Source organism: Dermacentor silvarum, chromosome 5 (genome assembly GCF_013339745.2).
Source record: "Dermacentor silvarum isolate Dsil-2018 chromosome 5, BIME_Dsil_1.4, whole genome shotgun sequence".
NCBI classification, from domain to species: Eukaryota; Metazoa; Arthropoda; class Arachnida; order Ixodida; family Ixodidae; genus Dermacentor; species Dermacentor silvarum.
In genome coordinates this window covers 31,994,284-32,013,969 of record NC_051158.1, presented here as the reverse complement: position 1 = coordinate 32,013,969, position 19,686 = coordinate 31,994,284, and the positions used below count along the sequence as shown (strand labels likewise).

At 46.4% G+C, this 19,686-nt stretch overlaps 1 protein-coding gene and 1 long non-coding RNA gene across 2 annotated transcripts in view; both read left to right on the top strand.

Moving 5' to 3' along the window:
* Window positions 1-19,686, top strand: part of LOC125945584 (uncharacterized) — an 88,836-nt gene that overhangs the window by 10,216 nt on the left and 58,934 nt on the right. The gene's annotated exons all lie outside the window — the stretch shown is intronic.
* LOC125945586 (uncharacterized) lies at window positions 5,408-18,723 on the top strand. The gene is made up of 3 exons (XR_007467025.1): window positions 5,408-5,469; window positions 17,427-17,473; window positions 18,596-18,723. It is a non-coding gene; the product is annotated as an uncharacterized LOC125945586 (long non-coding RNA).

The window sequence follows — 19,686 nt, the reverse complement described above, 5'->3', positions numbered from 1 at the left end:
TAGACCCCGTCCACCATCTAGGTATCCTCCTGGCCACTGGCGCATTCAGAACAAGCCCCGTTGAAAGTTTATACGTAGAATCCAATGAGTGGTCACTCCATTTCCAGAGAACATACATCAGCTTCACCTATTTTCTCAAAGTACACTCCGATCGTGAACATCCTTGTTCTGCAACCCTTAATGATTTGAAGTGTGCAACGCTTTTCTATAATCGACCCTCTATGAGGCGGCCTTTCTCATTGCGTGTAAGAGAACTTAGCGAAGAGATGGATATCCCACTTCTAGAACATCGCCTAATGCCTCCAGCTAAGCTTTCACCGCCCTGGGAGTGGCAGGTGATAGAATGTGATCTATCCTTTGTAGAGGTCACAAAGCACGCTCCCGAGCTCGAAATTGCAATGCATTTCCGCGAACTTCAATCGAAGTACTCGTGCTCGGAATTCTATACCGACGCATCCAAGTCCCATGCTGGCGTATCTTATGCAGCTGTTGGCCCCTCCTTTTCTAAATCTGATGTATTGAACCCCGTAACAAGTATCTTCACAGCAGAAGCATACGCAGTACTGTCTGCGGTGAAACATATCAAGAAATTAAAACTAGAAAAAGCAATAATATTCACAGACTCGTTAAGTCTTGTAAAAGCACTAACATCTTTAGAAAAGCATAAAAATCCTGTTTTTATTGAGCTTTACTCACTCTTGTGCAACATTTACCAATCTCATAGACATGTAATAATATGCTGGGTGCCTGGCCATAGAGGCATCGAGGGCAATGTGCTCGCAGACCAGTTGGCCAAATCAACTACATCACAAGCTATTAATCCTGCTGCTGCTATTCCCTCCACAGATCTGAAGCCTTTTTTGCGAAGGAAACTGCGAGGCCACTGGCAGCGTCTGTGGGACGCTGAAACAACTAATAAGCTCCACTTGATTAAGCCACAGTTAGGTTTCTGGCCCTGTACAACTAAAACACGACGTACTGATGTCCTATTCTGTCGTCTCAGAATAGGACACACATATGGTACTCACAATTTTCTATTGAATGGAAATGATCCTCCAACATGTGGTAGATGTGGCGACAGGCTCACCGTCCTCCACGTCCTCTTGGAGTGTCGGGAAGCCGAAAGAGAAAGAAAGAAACATTTTCCTCTCGCATATCGCTATTGTGTTCCTCTGCATCCCGCTATGTTTCTCGGTAAAGAACCACTTTTCAGCACCAACGCAGTCCTTGCTTTCTTGAAAGATGTTGTGCTACATGTTACTAGCCCAATAAGTTCGTAGTGCATCGTCTCTCTAGAGGATGTTGCTGCGATAGTTTTTTAACTGCACATGCCTCCAGGCCCTTGTGTTTCAAGGGCTCTGTTTAGGCACTTGTGCCTCTGGCCAATTCTTGTATCTTTAATTATTTGTAACTCGTATCATTCTTTCGCAATGCATTGTTCATGTCCATAGTACACATAATCACTCATTGCATATTCTTATTACTTATAGATTTTACGCACTTTACAGCGACTGATTTTAGGCCCCTTTACAGCCATGCCACATCTAATGTTCATATAATTCCCTATTCATCTACCACTAACAAGCCAGTACCATCGTCTTGGCGCGAACTAATACTGTCATGGCGCTCTTTGGCCATACCTGGCCCTTGCGCCACTAAACTCCAACAATCAATCAATGATTGTGCAAATTAGACTAATTAATTTTTTAAACCGGAAAATCCATGCTATTGATCCCCATGGAATGCTTCAACCGCGCCATAGGAAAAACTCATAAGCGATTTCCGAAATGCGTGAAGTGGACGCTAATAATTTTCACATGGTGATCAATAGCGGCCAATTTCACACAGAAAAACGAAGCTGAACAGCCCACGAGCACAACTGTGACACTCATAGAAGACGCCCATGAGTGAGGGGATTCACTGTGTCTCACAGGTGGACGAGCATTAAAAGAGCATCCTTATCAAGTCGCCATCTCATTGTTCTCTGGTTCGGTACTTGATTTCTTGCTTGCTTACTTTCAGCTACAATTTCGGTGTAGTCGGCTCTTCATAATTAAACTTTTCACAGTGTAATGTTATTCAAAATCAACCATCGGAGGGCCAGTCGACCGTAAACAGTGGGAAAACTAACAAATATATTACTAACACGTCTGCCTCACGACGTGGCATGTTGAAAATAGCTCTGATGGTGATGGCTCTTCTAAAATCAGGCTAAGCTCGTGAGCATTACCAGATATAGCGCATAACGCATAATCGAGCTACAAGTGCAAGCAATGCGTGGATGAAAAGCTTCAGGGTAGCTGGCTAACCTAAGCAGTAGACCATTATTACAGCGGAGGTGTTTATTGCTAGGTTCTGCCCAAATTGGCGTGCGTCAACAGGGGGTGTAGAAAAATGTCTCGTCGACAAAATTGAATCCACGGTAGTCTGCTGCGCGCCGAATGAGCTCCCTGGCTCGGGAGTGGATAGCGGAATAAACAAACGTCATTGTGTACCCACCAATGTCTGTGCCTCGTTTTCTTGTGACGTCGACATCGCTCTACAGCGACGTTATCAGCAGTTGTACTTTGGTCGTGCTCTGACCAGAACGCGCGTAGTCCGTGCTGATCAAGAAGAACGTGCATGGAAAGAGCCCCGGCATGAGCATCAGCGTGAATGGACGCGAAGGCGAAGGGAAGCCGCTGTAGACGAACACGTGTCGTCCGGAGGATCCGTAACGTCGGATAGCCGCTCTGTGACCGATGAAGAACAACAGCGTGCCCGTGAGGATCGCCTTCGCGAACAGAAGCGGGAGTGGGCCCGAAAGCATCGGTAACCAATTGCAGTGCAACACAGTGACCAGAAAGCAATGGTTACGAGAAAATAAAAGGCGATACCAACAACGAAGTCGTGTGTATGTTTCTTTATTCAATCAATACAGCAATTAACCATACATACCCCAATATAGTTATCAACAAGTACAGATTCGCTGGTCTTCCATCTTCACATTGTGGAAGGGCTCCGATTTTTTTCTCTCTCTCTCTGTTCGCTTCTGTTGTAACATGACAACAAAAAATTGTTATCTTATTGTTGGGCTCCCGTTCCCGGAAAAAAAAATCACGGGGCTTTTATTTTTCGTTTTCAGTTCAGTTTTGGTTCGCTACCTTCCACAGAACAACCACAAGACAGAAATTGCATTATTTCAAGAATTAGTGAAGGCCATTTCATCTACAATACTTCAACAATAATAATTGGATGACCACTGAAAACGAATTTTTATCAAATTCAAATTGGCCTGTTTTCCCCCGAAGGCGGAACAGCGGAGCGTGACAGCGCGTCCACGTGGCTTCTTCGCTTTTGCAGCCAAAAGCACTGCGAGTCTCTCAAAGCCTTCTCACCTTCTACAGGTGAGCTAGTCGCGCGGAAATCTTTCGTATTCCGCGGGCTTTCTTTCAGGCTCGGATCAAAAATAAAAAAAGACATTTATTAAAAAGCAGGATCGGGAATTTTTTCTTGATTGTTGCATCGTTGCAGACGAAGATTTCGTTGAACCATTTATTCGGTATTCTCACAATGAGACTCGTTGCAGAATTAATCGCTATTTTCCCCTATTTAGACCACTATCACGACGCTCATATAGCGTCTGCTCGAGAACACGGGAGCAGCGCCAGACGACAAGAAACCAAGCGCCACGCGCAAATTGGACCAACACAACCGCAGTGTCCGGCCCGCAGCGTCCGGCGTGATCCCACGGTCGTGCCGCACAAAATAGTCGACAGGCACAACTGCGCCACAGCAATGCGCAAAAATACAGCACATGAAAAGAAGACAAGTACATATACAACAACATCCTGTTGTTTGTAATTGTTGTTTGCAAAATGCTGTTGTCTGCAATTTTCTCACTGACCCTTTTCCTCTGCATATAATGTTTCAGCAGTTCAATGATTAATAATAACGAAATATGTAAATATGCGATACACAAAAAAATTATTCTCACTTGCTCCAAGCGACGGCCAACAACATTATCTTGGTTCTGTCCTGCTATATGTGGCACTTGGATTTTTTTTTGTATGTTTTTACATTTCGGCACAAGTTACTTGGGACATCCGGTATAATTGCTGCTGCAAAAAAAGCCAAATTCTAGAACTGGGAGCCCTCCGAGTTAAACTGATTCATTAAATTACACAATGCAGTCGGGCAGTTTCGGTATTCCCACACACCCACATTAAGTATTCCCACACACCCAAAGATACCCACACTATCTCACGCCTTCTGTCTCTTTCCTACGAACACACGAACACTCACTCACGCACATACGCACGCACAAGCTCGCAGCTGCACACGCACACAAAAACACGCACTTTCACAAACGTAAACACGCTTTCGCATACAAGCACACACGAGCCCACCTGTTTGGTGACTATGTGTACGTGCAGCGCGAGGATGGCAGACGCGAGCCACCTTCGTAAAACGAAACCAGAATAGCTAAACACCCAGAGTCAACACGACTCGCTCAATGTTACTGCAGCAAACCGTTGGTCGTTAAACAACTTTCTCTTGCCTCGGGGACTACTAGGCTTCGCTGTCGGCATCACATCACCGGATCTTGAATCTCGCTGAGGATGGCACGAGGAAAACGTTAAGCAAGAGGTGGTAAAAAAACTAAGCATTCCCGTACTATCAAAAGCAAGAGATGCTGTTAAAATCTTCAGATTGTTTGAAGCGAAGCAAAACATTGGCGGGAAACACCATGCCCGCGTAGTTTATCTCGCGTTTTAAATTATTTTAGGTGTGCAGTGGAGGTGAAATGCAGAGCTGTTTACGAGCGGTATTATCGGTCCTTTCTCGCGGCTCATTTGCCGCTGCGACACGCAGGGCCACTGAAGAAAAATACAGGATAGCGAGGGACCCTCTTTGGGTATAAAAGTAGCCCGTCTCACCAGCATCAGGCACAATCGTCTCTAAGTCTGTCAGCACCGGCAGTTCCCTTGGGGCTAATTCACCATGAACACCTTCGTAAGTACACATCGATGTGCTCCTTTTCTTATATTCCGTAAGTCGCACATTCGTACCCTGTGCGTGGCGTTCTATTTTCTGATAATTTGAATAGAAAATTAAAATCTGTCACGTTGTTGCCTCATTTCGGACAAGTATATTCTGACTCTCCAATGAGCCAACTTCCACTTCTTATTAAACATGTGTGTGCTTACGTAGGCTTGTTAAGCTTACACGCCGTGCACTGTTATTTGGATATGCGAGCTCCGTACACCATTCACTTATTTCACATCCCAGACCCTGGTCGTCGCCTGCCTTTTGGTGGCCGGAGCCCACTGCGGTTCCGTCTTCACGTATGGTGTCCCTGCCACCGTGTCCGTAGTCCACCAACCCGTGGTGTACCAGGCCGCGGTCAGAGCTCCCCTGGTGGCCGAGCACAAGGAATTGGTGCACGTGCCACACCACGAGTACGGATACGCCGTCGAGCAGAACAAGGTAGTCCAGCCGAAGTCAACCGTCGTCCACCACGACCCACTGACCGGGTGAGCAGCCTAAGTATATATCAACCCTACCTTTCTGTCGTGATTACGGCGCCACGTAGTGTCACAGTTATGCGATGTGGACAAAGCTGTGGAAAAAAGCGTTTCGTAGAAGCCCCAAGCTGTCCTAACTCTATGTCAGAAGTCACGCATATGCTACTTTTGTGGATTAATCCCACCTCTCAGCGCAAGACATTGCTGGTGGAGCATAATTCGAACTCTGCCAACCAAGTTAGACGGTGACGTACTCAAGATGATTGGAACAAAAATGGTTGCATGCCTTTTCTTCTGCTGCAGCAACATACAGTCTATTAATATTTGTTTGGAGGCGATAAAAGGCAGTATCTTGGCATTCTCGTAAGCCATATCACCACTGAAAAAAATCTATGCCATTATCTAAGTAATGCTTAGTCAAACAGGCTTTTCTGCGTCAGACTTATGCAGGCCACTGTGATGATGGAAACTCTTTTATAGAAACCCACTGCAACCGCAATAAGTAAACCGATGCAACCTTATAGAATGTATGACGCCATGCTATCATATGCAATTACTGAATGCGGAGATAGTTATGTGTCATTCGATTACTATTTTCTCGTTTCGGAACTGCATCTTCATGGCGCGACAGAAAACAGTTTATGCACGAATAACGACCCTATTTGAACTTGAGAGACCAGCAATGCTGATGCGATGACATGAAAAAATCCGCAGAATTCACGTCTCAAGTCAGCATCGCCACTGCGATGTTATTTTCGTGGTTGTTCGGGCAAGGTTTGACGCTGTGTGGCGCATAACCATCTCGTCCTTTTCTTCCCGAGCAGCCTGCCCTACCAGCAGACCGACTACCACCACGCCCCAGTGCTGACCGGATCCCGCACCTACGTGCACCACAGCCGCCCGGGCTACGTCGCCGAGCGCACCAAGACCTACGTCCTCTGAACATGTTACTTTCCATGATCCCCAAACCCGAACTACATATCGCCACTTGGTTGACCAACCATCCTGGATACGTATCGCTTTGTGGGTGCCGCCGTTAATAAATACAAATGTTTCGTCCTCAAGAAAAGTGTCTAGTATTTATTATTTGGCGCGAAGAATTTGACTACTGGCGCATGCATACGACATAAGAACGACACTAACCGTAAGGAACCAGCGCTTCGATAAACTATTATTGCGATAGCAATTATATGGACACTCAAAAGCAGATTTCTGCCGTCGCCGTCGCCGTCGCCGTGAGGTTCCGTATGACGTCATTTGGAGAAGAAATCGTCGCCGAACGCTGTATGTGCGAGTCAAAGGGCGCGAGGGGCGCGTCTTTCACGGGGAGCGAACGCACGGCGGAGAACAAACGCGCGTTCTGCGCCGTGCTCGCTTAAGGGCTGCAGAAATAGGCGTCTCTGTTCTCCTTCACAATCACCATGTATGTAGAGCAAACGCGCCTTCTTCCGACGAGCGAGAGGCCGTGGGGGAGGGGGAGGGAAGGGAGGCGACGTTTAGCTGCGGCACGCAGTGCCTATTTATATCAGAGGCTCCGGCAACAGTCACCAACGCCGCATGCATTTTGAGCGAACGCGGGCAAAACGCCGATGGCGTCGACAACAGTTCTGCGTGTTGCCGATGCTGCTGCATGTCCAAGTTTATACAGCTGATAAAGCTAATATCATTACTCCGTATAGCTCTCTACAAGTTTGCTATCGCAATTGATGCTTCGCCTTTCAGGTGAAACTGCGACAACTTTTTTAATTTGTGAAGAATCGAAGATTAAAGACTCAAGGTAATTCATGCTGTCATACGACATCGAGCCAAGCACCAATTGACTGACTCGATCACCGATATCCTAGGGTTCTCCCAAAGTTGCGCGCTCGTGACTGGAATACAAAAACGCAAAATAAGTAATGTGTAGCGTCAAGTTCACCACTCTGTTTCTGGACAAAGAATGAATCTCAGAGCAAGCAGCCTTAACTGAACGCCCAGGCATACACGAATACAGCCCTAAACAAGCAGAACGTCAGTGGTATAGAAACTTGGCCCAGATGGTGAAGCATAACTCAAATTCTGGACGACCAGTGCTTAGACAAAGCAGACGGCAAAAGCGAAACACACATTGCACTGAAGCTTTCACACCCAAGAGCAAAGTCTTTAGTACCACAAAAATTCTGAAAATTTGCTTCGTTTTAAGCAAAAAAATTTGACGGCGGAGCAAGTTCATACATAATGCAGAGAAGATGGACGAAATAAATGGACACGTATAAAGACTATGTGTCTCCATTTGGTTTACCGTGTGCTTTATTGCTCTTTAATGTTGCTCATCCTGTCTCACCAACAAGGCCGAACCTCTCCGCTCGTAAAACTTCATGTTATATTCTACGAAAATAATTTTAGCCGATGACTGAGTTTGTTTTAAAAAAAAAACATAAGGCAGCTTTGGTCGTTATCGGGCGTTGCCTCCCGATAAGGAGCGAGAGTGATTCCTCGCATTTTTCTCGACGAGAGTTACGGATTTTAAGTAAAGGGTTCCAGTGCAGGCCACCCAAATACATAAACCCGAGAATTCTCTGGTCTCATTAATGCAAGAATAAATATCACATCGCCGTTTGAGCCTGATTGCGATTGAAAGAATGTAATGTCGACAAGCTGAAATCGTTTTATTATTTGTATAGAAAAAAATAACAACGAATCTCTAGTTCATCTTACGTCAATGTAAATGAGAAGAACAGCAACATTTACTACGTGTAAAAGAGTATTAGTGCTCTTTCTTTGCGAAAATTCCGAGAGATCCACGACTTACACTCGAAAAAAAAAACATGGCAAATTCTACGAACATTCGATGCGTGGTGCTCCAGAAACCACTTCAAAGGAGCCGAGTGGTTGCTACTTATCGAAAAGGGATCGCCTCGGATTACGGAACCAGCTTGCTTCTGCTGAAATGCGGTATTTATCCTGCTTATAGACCACGCGCAACGACGGCTGCGAAGGAATTTATGAGGCGGCGTCGCTGACTTTCAGTAGGAAGGGACTTAACTGGGGGATCACGTATTGACGCTTCGTCCCACTCGATTTCACCTGTTTGTATGGGCCGTGGTGTTATGGTCGGTGAAAATAATTTGAACTAAAATGTGGTCCCTTCGCGCAAAGCTGCGACTGAAAGGACTTGCATTCAGGTCTGTCAGGCACATGGTGCTGCGGACGTACATGTACGTGCTGTTGCTCATCAATCGCCATTTTGAGTGAACGTGAACTGCATGCGGTACACAGGCAGCCGCATGCAGACGGTACTGCGGCGACATGTAGCATGCACTTGGCTAACGATGGCTGTTGTCTCTGAAGTTTTTGTACACATCTTAGCGTATTTCATGGCTTAATTTTTTTTTCTCGCATGGTTAGGCATAGCACGCACAAGAGGCTTCAAACAAGATGACACTTAACCGTACAAATACGAGTTTACCTTGCTATCGCGAGTAAAATGTTTCATAATTACGCATCTTCTGAGAACTGTGTTGGGCTGCTGAGCACGAGGTCGCGGGATCGAATCCCGGCCACGGCGGCCGCATTTCGATGGGGGCGAAATGCGAACACACCCGTGTACTTAGATTTAGGTGCATGTTAAAGAACCCCAGGTGGTCGAAATTTCCGGAATCCCCCACTACGGCGTGCCTCATAATTATATCGTGGTTCTGGCACGTAAAACCCCATAATTATATTATTTATCTTCTGAGAACTTACAAGCGAAGCTTTTCCCTACGAGCTTCGCCAGGTTTTTGCAACTGTGGGTGATGCGTGGCTTTTCTCTAGACGAATAGGCCAACCAATCACAGCGGAGGACGCGCGCGGCGCGCGCCGCTGTCTTCCTTGCACCACCACCAGATGGCGCTAGCCTCCGCGAATCCGAGACAACGTTTTTCCCTCCCTTTTTTTAAATATAGGTAGGGTCTCAGGCAAAATATTAGCAGTAGCTTGGTGGCGCAACCCATCACCCCGTTTCATAGGGAACGCTCATAGCATCCATCCATTCATCCGCCTCATCTACAATGGCAAAGGTGATAAGGATAAGACGAGCTCGTGCAGCCCAGTTACGGTACCATCGGGGATATATAGAATGGTAATGCAAGCCATAAAATTAGAACCATCGAAGTGGGTGTAAAAGAAATTATGTACTGGGGGGACTGCAGAATGGGTTCAATTGAACCAGGCAGACGCTTAGAGGATACTCTCTAAGTTGGCACTTATTCAGTGCATAGAGATTTCAGTAGCTTAGAATAAACCTTTATGGATAGCATTTCTAGATTTTAAAGGAGCCTACGACAACGGAGACAGGTAATTCTTATGGGATATTCTCGAGCGCGAAGGCATAGATGACAATTTCGCGGTGCTGCTGAGGGCTATATAGAGAGACAACCAAGTACAAATTGTATGAGAATGCGGAAAATGTAATGAGGGGTGGAAATTCACTAAGGACTGAAGCAAGGATGTCCTCTGTCTCCATTCATCTCCACGCTTTATGTTAAAGGCATAGAAAGACGACTGGAAAACAGTGAATTAGGGTTTGATTTCTCCTACATGCGTAATGGACAAATGGTGCAAGAGAAGGTCTCTGGACTGATGTATGTGGATGACATAGTTCTGTTAGCGGAGAATGCAAGAGATTTAGAGACATTTTAGAATATGTGTGGCAACGCAGTGACAAATCTAGGCCTTAAGTTTAGCACAGAGAAATCGGGAATGAATCTTTAATGAAGAGGCGAGTAATTACGTGATGTCAATTCAACAGCGAGTCATACCTGTAGTCAAGCAATATAAATAACTCGGCGTATGCAGAAACGAAGGAAAGACTTACTCAAGCACCCACCAAGACAATATGAAAATTAAGGGAAAGCGTAATGAAGCAATAATGAAACAGAGCACTTTGGGGCCACAATAAATATGAGTGGTGCGCGGAATCTGAAAAGGAAGAATGATGCCAGCGCTAACGTTTGCAAATGCCATTCTGTCTTCAAATCGGATATCTTGTCGGGGTTGGAAGTTAACCAAAGATCGCTAAGCCGGCTGGCTTTGGAAGCCTATGGCAAAATCACAAATGAGGCAGTGCAGGGTGACATGGGTTGGGCCTCGCTTGAAGCCAGAGAAGCGCAGGGCAAAATTATTTTTGAACAAAGACTCAGCAACATGGATCAAAATTAATGGGTGACTAAAGTGCACAAATATCTGCATGAAAAGCGTGGACACAGAATGAAGAAAGAGGTCAAGAAAGTTGGCAACCAAGTACAGGGTATTTGAAAGTGTAAATAGACAACCAGAAATAATCAAAAAGAAAGTGAGAGAAACAGAGACAGTCAATCGGATGCAAAGAATGTAAACAAAAAGGGCCATGGAGATGTACAAGAATGAGAAGAAAGAAATTAGAAAGGAAAATCTGTACGATAACACTAAGGGAAGTGTCTTTCTATTTGAGGCTCGAATTGGTTACCTAAGGACATGAACATACCGGAGGAAATATTCGCAACAAAGAAGGCATGTGTAGGCTGCAGCAAAAATTCGGAGACCACTAAGCACATCCTAATGGAATGCCAAACGATACACCCAGTGAGACCCGTAGGTAACGTATACCTTCCAAAAGCGCTTGAATTTAAAGTGGACGGAAGCATCAACCAGTCAGCATACGAGATAAGCAAGAGAGTATTGGTGGAAAAAATCAGGCAAGAGATTGATGCGACCCTATCCGTTACAGATATAGGTAGCGGCAAAAGGTAGATAGATAAGTTTTGTGGAAGAGAAAAAAAAGGTTAAATAGATGCATACAAAAATGCTAGAATGAAAATCATTTATAACATACCTGAGTAGGCAAGGGGATGACTTGTCACTGCCCCGTTTCAAAGGGGATGCCAATAAAACATCATCATCACTGCGGCGGCGCCGGCCGTGCGGAGGAAAGAACCAGAAAGCTCGCCTTCGCACACCCGCGGCAGCGGCATTGCATTAGCCTCTCTACAATGTCTGACTAAAGCCTTCCGTGTCACTTTCTGCAGACATTCAATAAACACAAACTCGTGTTTCGACTCTTTATGTACTCACACAAAGGTTCGCTGTATATAAATTTCAACTCGTTGGATCTGCTGCATTTTCTTTTCGAAATGAGACAAATTCACAAAACCAAGGCTATGCAAGATAGAGCTGTAGTTAAAAGAAAAACTAGGCAACTTTCATTTAGAAAAGTGTCACAACGAAATGAGGCAAATAACGCAAATGCGCGGAGGGCGCAGCAACTCTGTTGATTAAAAAACCAGGCAGATCCTGCCGGTGTACGAATCAAAATGAGCGAAATCCACCCAGCCAATAGGAGAGCGAATTCCGAACAATGTGACTGAGCCAGCATAGCAGTCTCATTGCAAGTTGCGTGGCCAATTAGTCACGGCCTTCCGTCATGCTCGAGAGACAAATCTCGATAGAATACGAAGTCTGCTTATACTTACAACAAGACAAACCTGCTCTCTGTATACATAATTCCCAGTGTTTATGAAGCATAGCAATGCCACTAATTGCCAATGTTCTAATGGATACTGAAATCGCACGTACTCATTTTATTGCGATAGCAATTATATGGACACTTCAACCGGATTTCTGCCGTCGGCGTCGCCGTCCCCGTCGCCGTCGTCGTCGCCGTCGCCGTGAGGTTCCCTATAGATAAAATCTTCACCGCGCGCCGTATGCCCGAGCGGAAGCGTGCTGGGACGCGCGCTATCACGGAGAGCGAACGCACTCAATCTCCCACGCGCCAGCAAGGAAGCGGGAAGCCAGCGCCGGAGGGAGCGGGGGGGGGGGGGCGGCGGCGCACTTTTCCTCTGCCAACAACCGCGCTCGTCGCTGAGCCGTGCTCCCTCAAGGGCTGCAGAAGATAGCGCCAACCTTTCCCTTTTCCCTCAAGAACCACTTATCATCATCGTCGCTCGCCGCACCGTCTCTTATCTCCACACGGTTCTGACCTTTATGCTCTATGCGTTCGCCGCGAGTTTCTGTTGAAGGGGCTGCTGGGGCGTATATATGCGCTTGCTGCCAGCGTTTTGACAGTCGTTGTCTGCAGTCATTCAGTGTGATGTATTCATGTTTGTTTGTGCGCGCTCACACCACGCTTGTTCATTCAGTTAGTAATAGTCGGGCCACATTTTCCAACGCACGCTACACATGTAATGCTGCCCGGATCGGCAGTGTAGCGCTACAGGTGTGTCCCTTCGCACGGGAAGCGCTTCTCATCAACACCACCGTTTCACACGCGCCTTCTCGTGGTCATCGAGTCTCTCTTCATGTCGGTCTACTTACGCTGCAGCACACCTGCTTACTTAATCAGCTCATGTTTACTACAATTCATATTGCTACCAAAGCCGCTCACCTTACTTCGTATGACATTGCTGTGTTGCTATCGCATTCATTGCTTCGCCCTTAGGGCGAAACTGTGACATTTTTTTTTCAGTCATGTTCAACAAAGTTATCGCCAAAAACGCATCAATTCCAGTGCTTCAATTCCAAAAGAGCCAAATGCTAAGTTTACATTTCAACATTGGTCAAATTTGCTGCATAATTTTCAGCACTTATTGTTGCAACCTTACCCCAGCTGACTTCTAAAGCGCATATCATATAATTGACTGGACACCTTTGCAGTTTGGTCCGATAACAAAGTTTCGCGTTGTTCTAAATTAGTGTTTAGGTGGATTTGACTCACTTAAAAAATTGGAGCAGGACCCATCTCACGATTGCTGTCGACGGTAATGCGTTAGCAATGAATCAATTTAGCTACACAGCGTATTGCCACCATAGAATGGAGTTGTGTATGAGGCGTGTACTGCAGCGGGACTTCTGTATCACGCTTCCCCAAGAACACCCCGTGCCCTCTAGTGGCGCCGCCGCGAAGCCTGCGCGTGGCCTCCGAAATGCACGGCGCGCGGGTGCGCGTGCGAACGCTGAGAAACGCGTCATGCGACAACCGGGCTCCTCGGGTGCGAGTTTTCACAACAAATCCGTCTAGGGACGAGGCCTCACCTCGATGACGTATCACCATTTTCTTTTTTTTTTCTCTTGTTTGGCGGCGCGGTCGGTGTGCGACGCCTCAGTTGGGATCAGCTCATTGCACGTGAGCGAGAAGTTGGCGCGCGTATCATATTCGCGGCGTGCGTTGTTTTGTTTCGCTTGTGAAAGCGCGGAATGCAACGATGAGCGAGCCTCCTGACCGACAGAAGGTGATCGAAAAGTACCTCCAAGGGTTACATCATCATGAAGACGGCTACACCCATGGCTACCTGAAGTCAGACGATGAGCTTAAGCTTTTTGAGAGGTCCTTGGCTGCCGTCAACGAGAGGTATGCTGTGCGGACATCAAGAGACCTGAACAAGCCGTCTAAATGTAAGGATGTATCGACTGCTTCTTAATGTTTCGCTCTGCGCGCATATTTATCATTGAAAAACGCAGTAGTAATTTTAACCAGGGACTCAACTTGGCAGAACGACTTGTTTTCAGTTGCGGTTAGTGCGCAACACTAGACAATTGATTTGTCTTGATTCGCCTTTTTGAAGATCGGGTTACCATTGTTCTGGTTACAGGTTCAGAGTTCCCCTGGCCCCGATTTATTTCGGTTTGAGTGGAGTATTGTTCTGGTTACCGCGAGGTGACCCAATCCTCAGAAATTTTGATTAACGTAAAAATAACTGAACTGTTATTTTTCGGTTTCAGCCATGATTAGAACCGCGCATACAAGCTAATTGTGACTTTAAAAATGAGAAAGTCTGCCCATGTGCTCTTTACATAAATGCTTCAGAGCTGCGCTTGGGCGTTTGTTTTGTAAGCATCTGCGCATGTTTGTTTGTTTGTTTGTTTGTTTGTTTGTTTTTTGTTTTTGAACGGTTTGATGGAGTCAAGGAGGAAATCGGTGTAAGAGACGAGGCGTCCTCCGCACGGTCAATTTGACAAGGTGATGTGGTGTGCTCCGATGATGGTGGTAATCATGGAGGAAGGAAACAAAACAGGAGAGGCCCTGACGTCACTTTTTTGAAGCCGGAAGTGCAGCCATGTTGGTGTGCCACCTCTCTTTGCGCCTCCAATCAGGGGTTCTGCAGCTCGCCGAAGTAGATGGGCGCGTACTTTGAACTTGCATTGTTACGAGCCGCCGGAAGTGTGTGCTCCTGACGCGCGTCAAAACAAAGCCTACATAACTTCTGTAGCAGGTTTAGTGAAGAAGACGCGCTCCTGTGTTTTTCCGTGGTACATTGAAGAAGACAACGAAGATTCGCGCCGTGATTGCTTGAGTGTATCTGTTGCTGGCCGACACTCACACTCACAGACCCAAAACACAACTTTCAAGCTTACACACCACACTCCAAAGTCAGCTTTTCTCGCAAACAAAAGGTGCTGCGGGAAAGACACCGGCGGAAAATCGTATCTCACTTTTCAGAGACCGCGAGCAGCAGCGAAAGCTTCAGGAGCTCGGTTGCCATGGCAACGTTGACATTTGGGCTACCCGTCCCAGTGCTCCTTTGCGAGAAACGGCACGTGACTTCCGCCACACCTTCTCCAATACGATTGTGCTGGCCAGGGCCTCTCCTGGGGTTTCCTTCCTCCATGGTGGTAATGGTGGTGGGAGATCTTAACCACGGTGGAAGAAGATAGGTGATCCGACGGCGGCGCGATCTTAACACCTAACACCGTGATCTTAACACCTCCACCACTTGAAACACCACGGTCGAAACGATGCTTTATTCCAAGAGGGAAAGATGGCGCCGACACAAAACGAACACGAGCCGATGATTGACGATGGTTTTGTACAGATGAAGATGAAGTCTGCATAAATGCTTACAATATATTTAACTTCTTGTGTGTGGTCAGCCTCCAATTTCAATTACTTACAAAACAGCCTGCCGACCAGGCGGTTTACCGTCACAAACTCTTGACTTCAGCACGGTTACTCATCACTTCAACACAGCTACTCATCAGGGACTTGTGCGCGCCCATAACGTCGATACTAGCAGGAAAATCCAGATCAATGCCCCGGCTCCGGCGGGACCGATTGACTGGAGCGTTACAATTCGTCCACTTGGCTTCATCGGTTTTGCACCCAGACAGAATGTGCCTCTGTGGAGGCCTCCTAACGTGTGAGCTTTGTGCGCCGTCGATATCAGGACAGCCTGACGGTGCTAACGATGACGGCGTGAATGTTCTTCGAGCATCCATGTACATAAGAGGCCTCAAATTCTAGGCCTGTATAAGCCCCCCAAAGTAAGCTTGCACTTTGCGTTACACAACGTACAATCTGACAAGTGCAGATGTAAACGGGCCAATCGCCTCGATATAGTCCACGCAAACACGGGCGCACGAACGCTTACTTTCACACACGTAAACACACACTCATAATGAAGCACGCACACACGCAAACACGCAAGCAGACACGCACACCTGTTTGGTAACTATGTCTACGTGCAGCGCGCCTGGTTGAGAGAGATGTGTCACCCTCGTGAAACGAAACCAGAATGGCTAATTACCTAGAGTCAACACGCCTCGCTCAATGTTACTGCAGCAAACCGTTCATCGTTAAACTTTCTCTTGTCTCGAGTATGACTAGCGGTTCACTGTCAGAATCATATCCTCGAATCTGGGTTCTCGCTGAGAACGGCACAAGGAGAGTGTTTAGCAGAGGAGAGAAAAAAAAACCTTCCGTACGATGAAAATCAAAAAAAGCTGTTAAAATCTTCGAATCGTTTGGAACGAAGCACGGGTGGAAAGTTCATGCGTGCATAGTTTATCTCGCGTTTCAAATCATTCTAGGTGTGCAGTGCAGGCGAAATACTAAGCTGTTTACTAGGGGGCTCACCAGTCGCTTCTCGCGGCACATTTGCTGCTGCACCACTTGAACCTGTTGAAAAAAAACATAAAAGACTACAGGATAGCGGGGGACGATCTTTGGGCATAAAAGCAGCCCGTCCCGCCAGCACCAGACACAGTCGTCTTTAAAACCGTCAGACTCAGCTGTTCCCTTGGGGCTAACTCACTCGTGATACATCATGAACAACTTTGTAAGTATGCATCGATGTGCCTCCCTTTCTTATAGTTCATAAGTCGCCTATACGTGTCTTGTGCGTAGCGTTCTCTTCTGTGATCGCTTAAATAGAAAATGAAGGTCTCATACTATTACCCTATTTCAACGCAGTTTATTGTGACTCCCTGTGCCACTACTTGTTATACAACAGTAAAACATTTTGCACCGTTAACGGTGCTGGTTTGTCCGCCCATATGGCTAACACCATCACGATAAAGGTGAATCATCGATTCACGGATGGGTACCAACTACGTTTTCTTTCTTTTTTTTTTTTGCAACTTTTTCTCTCAGGTAACCATGATGATAGCTGCGACCGAGGACACGAAAGCTGCATGAAATAAAGTTCAATAGCTACTTCTGTCAAACTATCATGTAAGATATTTAGGTGTGCACTGGGTGGTCAGAATCATTACAGTGTTCAACCCCGGCGTCTCTCCTCAAAGCAATAGTTTGAGCTCACTTTTTATAGCCCTAAGAGTAAGGGTGTAAGGCATGGGATACACTAGCACCCATAAAGGTGCAGGAATTTTTACTGAGTAAATCTTACGCAGGCGACTTAGGCTTGGGCGCAAGTTGTTGTTCTTGTTGTTGTTTTTCCTTTTTACGAGCTTCCCCACACCATACATCTATTCCTCTTCACATCCCAGACCCTGGTCATTGCCTGCCTTTTGGTGGCCGGAGCCCACTGCGGTGCCGTCTTCACGTACGGTGTCCCTGCTACCGTGCCCGTGGTCCACCAGCCCGTGGTGTACCAGGCCGCGGTCAGAGCTCCCGTGGTGGCTGAGCACAAGGAATTGGTGCACGTGCCACATCACGAGTATGGATACGCCGTCGAGCAGAACAAGGTAGTTCAGCCAAAATCAACCGTCGTCCACCACGACCCACTGACCGGGTGAGCAGGCGTAATATGTGCCCCCTCGCTTTGTGTCGAGGTTCTTTCACAGCGTATTATCAACTATATACGACATAGAGAGTATTATTACTAGTATATACTATATTTCTATTAGGGGTTTTGGGCGGTGGGTGGGTTCAGGGCTACACTGGTCTCTGCGGCTCACTGGGGTTGATCGAGAAGAGCTCTCTGGCTCTCTAGATCTTCGCTGGCAAGCCAAACCTCACACTGCCTGTTACCTGGCATTGCGCAGTAAGGCGCGAATCGGAATTCGTAAGGCGTAGCTTACACGTCCATATTGCGTGGGCAAGAGTTGGCCGCACCCCGAAACCAAGGACAGGTATCCCCATACAGGGCAGGGTGTACCTTACCAAGTACTTGGAGTTCTGGATATGTTTTTGTCTGTCGAGAAAGTGTGCAAAAATATGTTTCGTAGAAGCCCTCTGTTGCCCTAACTCGATGCAAGACGCTAATTGCATGCGGTTTTGGTGAAATAATCCCACCTCTTAGCGCGAAGCATTACTAGTGGGCCAGAATTCTTTTTGTTTTTACAACTTGACACGGTGAAGTACGTAAGCTGGTTGGAACAAAGCTATTTGCATGCGTTTTCCTTTGCTCAAGCTAACATGCAGCCGTTATTTGTTCGATGACAATAAAAGGCAGTGCCTTCAAACGTTTATCAGACATACTACTAGTCAAAATAATTTATGTAATTGGTTAACAGGTGGTTAGTTAATCAGTATTCGCTGAGTCCCTATACACTGACCACAAGGAGAACCTTTTAAATAAATGCATTACATGCACATCAAATCAACCGATCTCATCATATTGAATGTGCGATCCCATAAGATGATATGGGATCGCAGAATGTGGCGCCAGTCATGTGTCCCGTATGTTCTTTTCTTATTTGATAATTCCTTTACTACGATATGCCTGACGACAACGACGGCCAGAATAACGAAGGTTATAAACTTCTGGCATCGATATTGTCGATGCGATCACAGTGCCACATCCACCGAACGCATGTCTCAGATGACCTTAGCGAGCCTCAAATCACTTTCGTGCTTCTTCTTGTGCGATTTGATGCGGCTTGTCAATCTCGTCCTTTTTCCTCCCGAGCAGCCTGCCCTACCAGCAGACCGACTACCACCACGCCCCAGTGCTGACCGGATCCCGCACCTACGTCCACCACAGCCGCCCTGGTTACGTGGCCGAGCGCACCAAGACCTACGTCCTCTGAACATGCCCCTATGCCCCAAAATGCCGCACCAAAACTGCTTACTGCCAGTTCATTTAACAACCATCCTAGATCCATGTATGTTCCTTGCCATTGCTGTTAATAAACACAAATGCCTCTTTCTTTTTTCAAAAGAAAGTAGTTGCCAACCACTGTTATTTTGAGCGGAGACTTTGACTACTTGCTCATACAACGGACAAACGACACCACAACCAAATGACCAGCAGTTTTGGTGTCATCTTCGGTTAGTGGAGTACCGAAGATGAAAGCTTGTTAGATGACGGATGCTGTCATACAATGCACAGATAAGCACCAACATCTTAGAGTTTCCTTAAACCTATGCACTCGTGATTGCAGCGCGCAAGACTGTAAAACACGTGTTGTGAAGCGCCGGAGTGACCACACTCTTTCTGACCAAAAAAAAAAAAAAGGGGGGTGGGCAGCTTTCTAAAAGCAAGCAGCCCCAACTGAACATGACGCAATGACTACATGACTATATATGACTTATGACTATGTTCAACATATTTGAATATAGTCGTAAGTGAGCAGAACTGTCATGCTAAATAAATTTTAAAATCTACATTGTATTAAGTAAAAAAAATTTAATTCCACTTTAAAACCATTAAAGCGCAACCTAGAGCACACGGACAAAGCGAGTGAACACACATCGAGCGTCTATAAGTATGTGCACTTGTTTTTCTATATGCTTTATTGCGCTTGAAACTTCCACCTTATGTCTGGCCGACAAGGCTGAAACTCTGCGCACGTAATACTTCGGGGTACACTTCCGGAGAATGAGAAAATAAGTTTCGCAAGTGCCTAAATGCATTTTTTAAGGTCTCACGATGAATATCGACCCTAAACTGCAGCCGGAATTCTCTTTCACGATTCTGCGGTGGCGCCATCTATAGCTGGGGCACCACAAATTCCGCGCGGTGGGTAGGTTCCATTCGACAGAGCACCGGAAATTTTTACA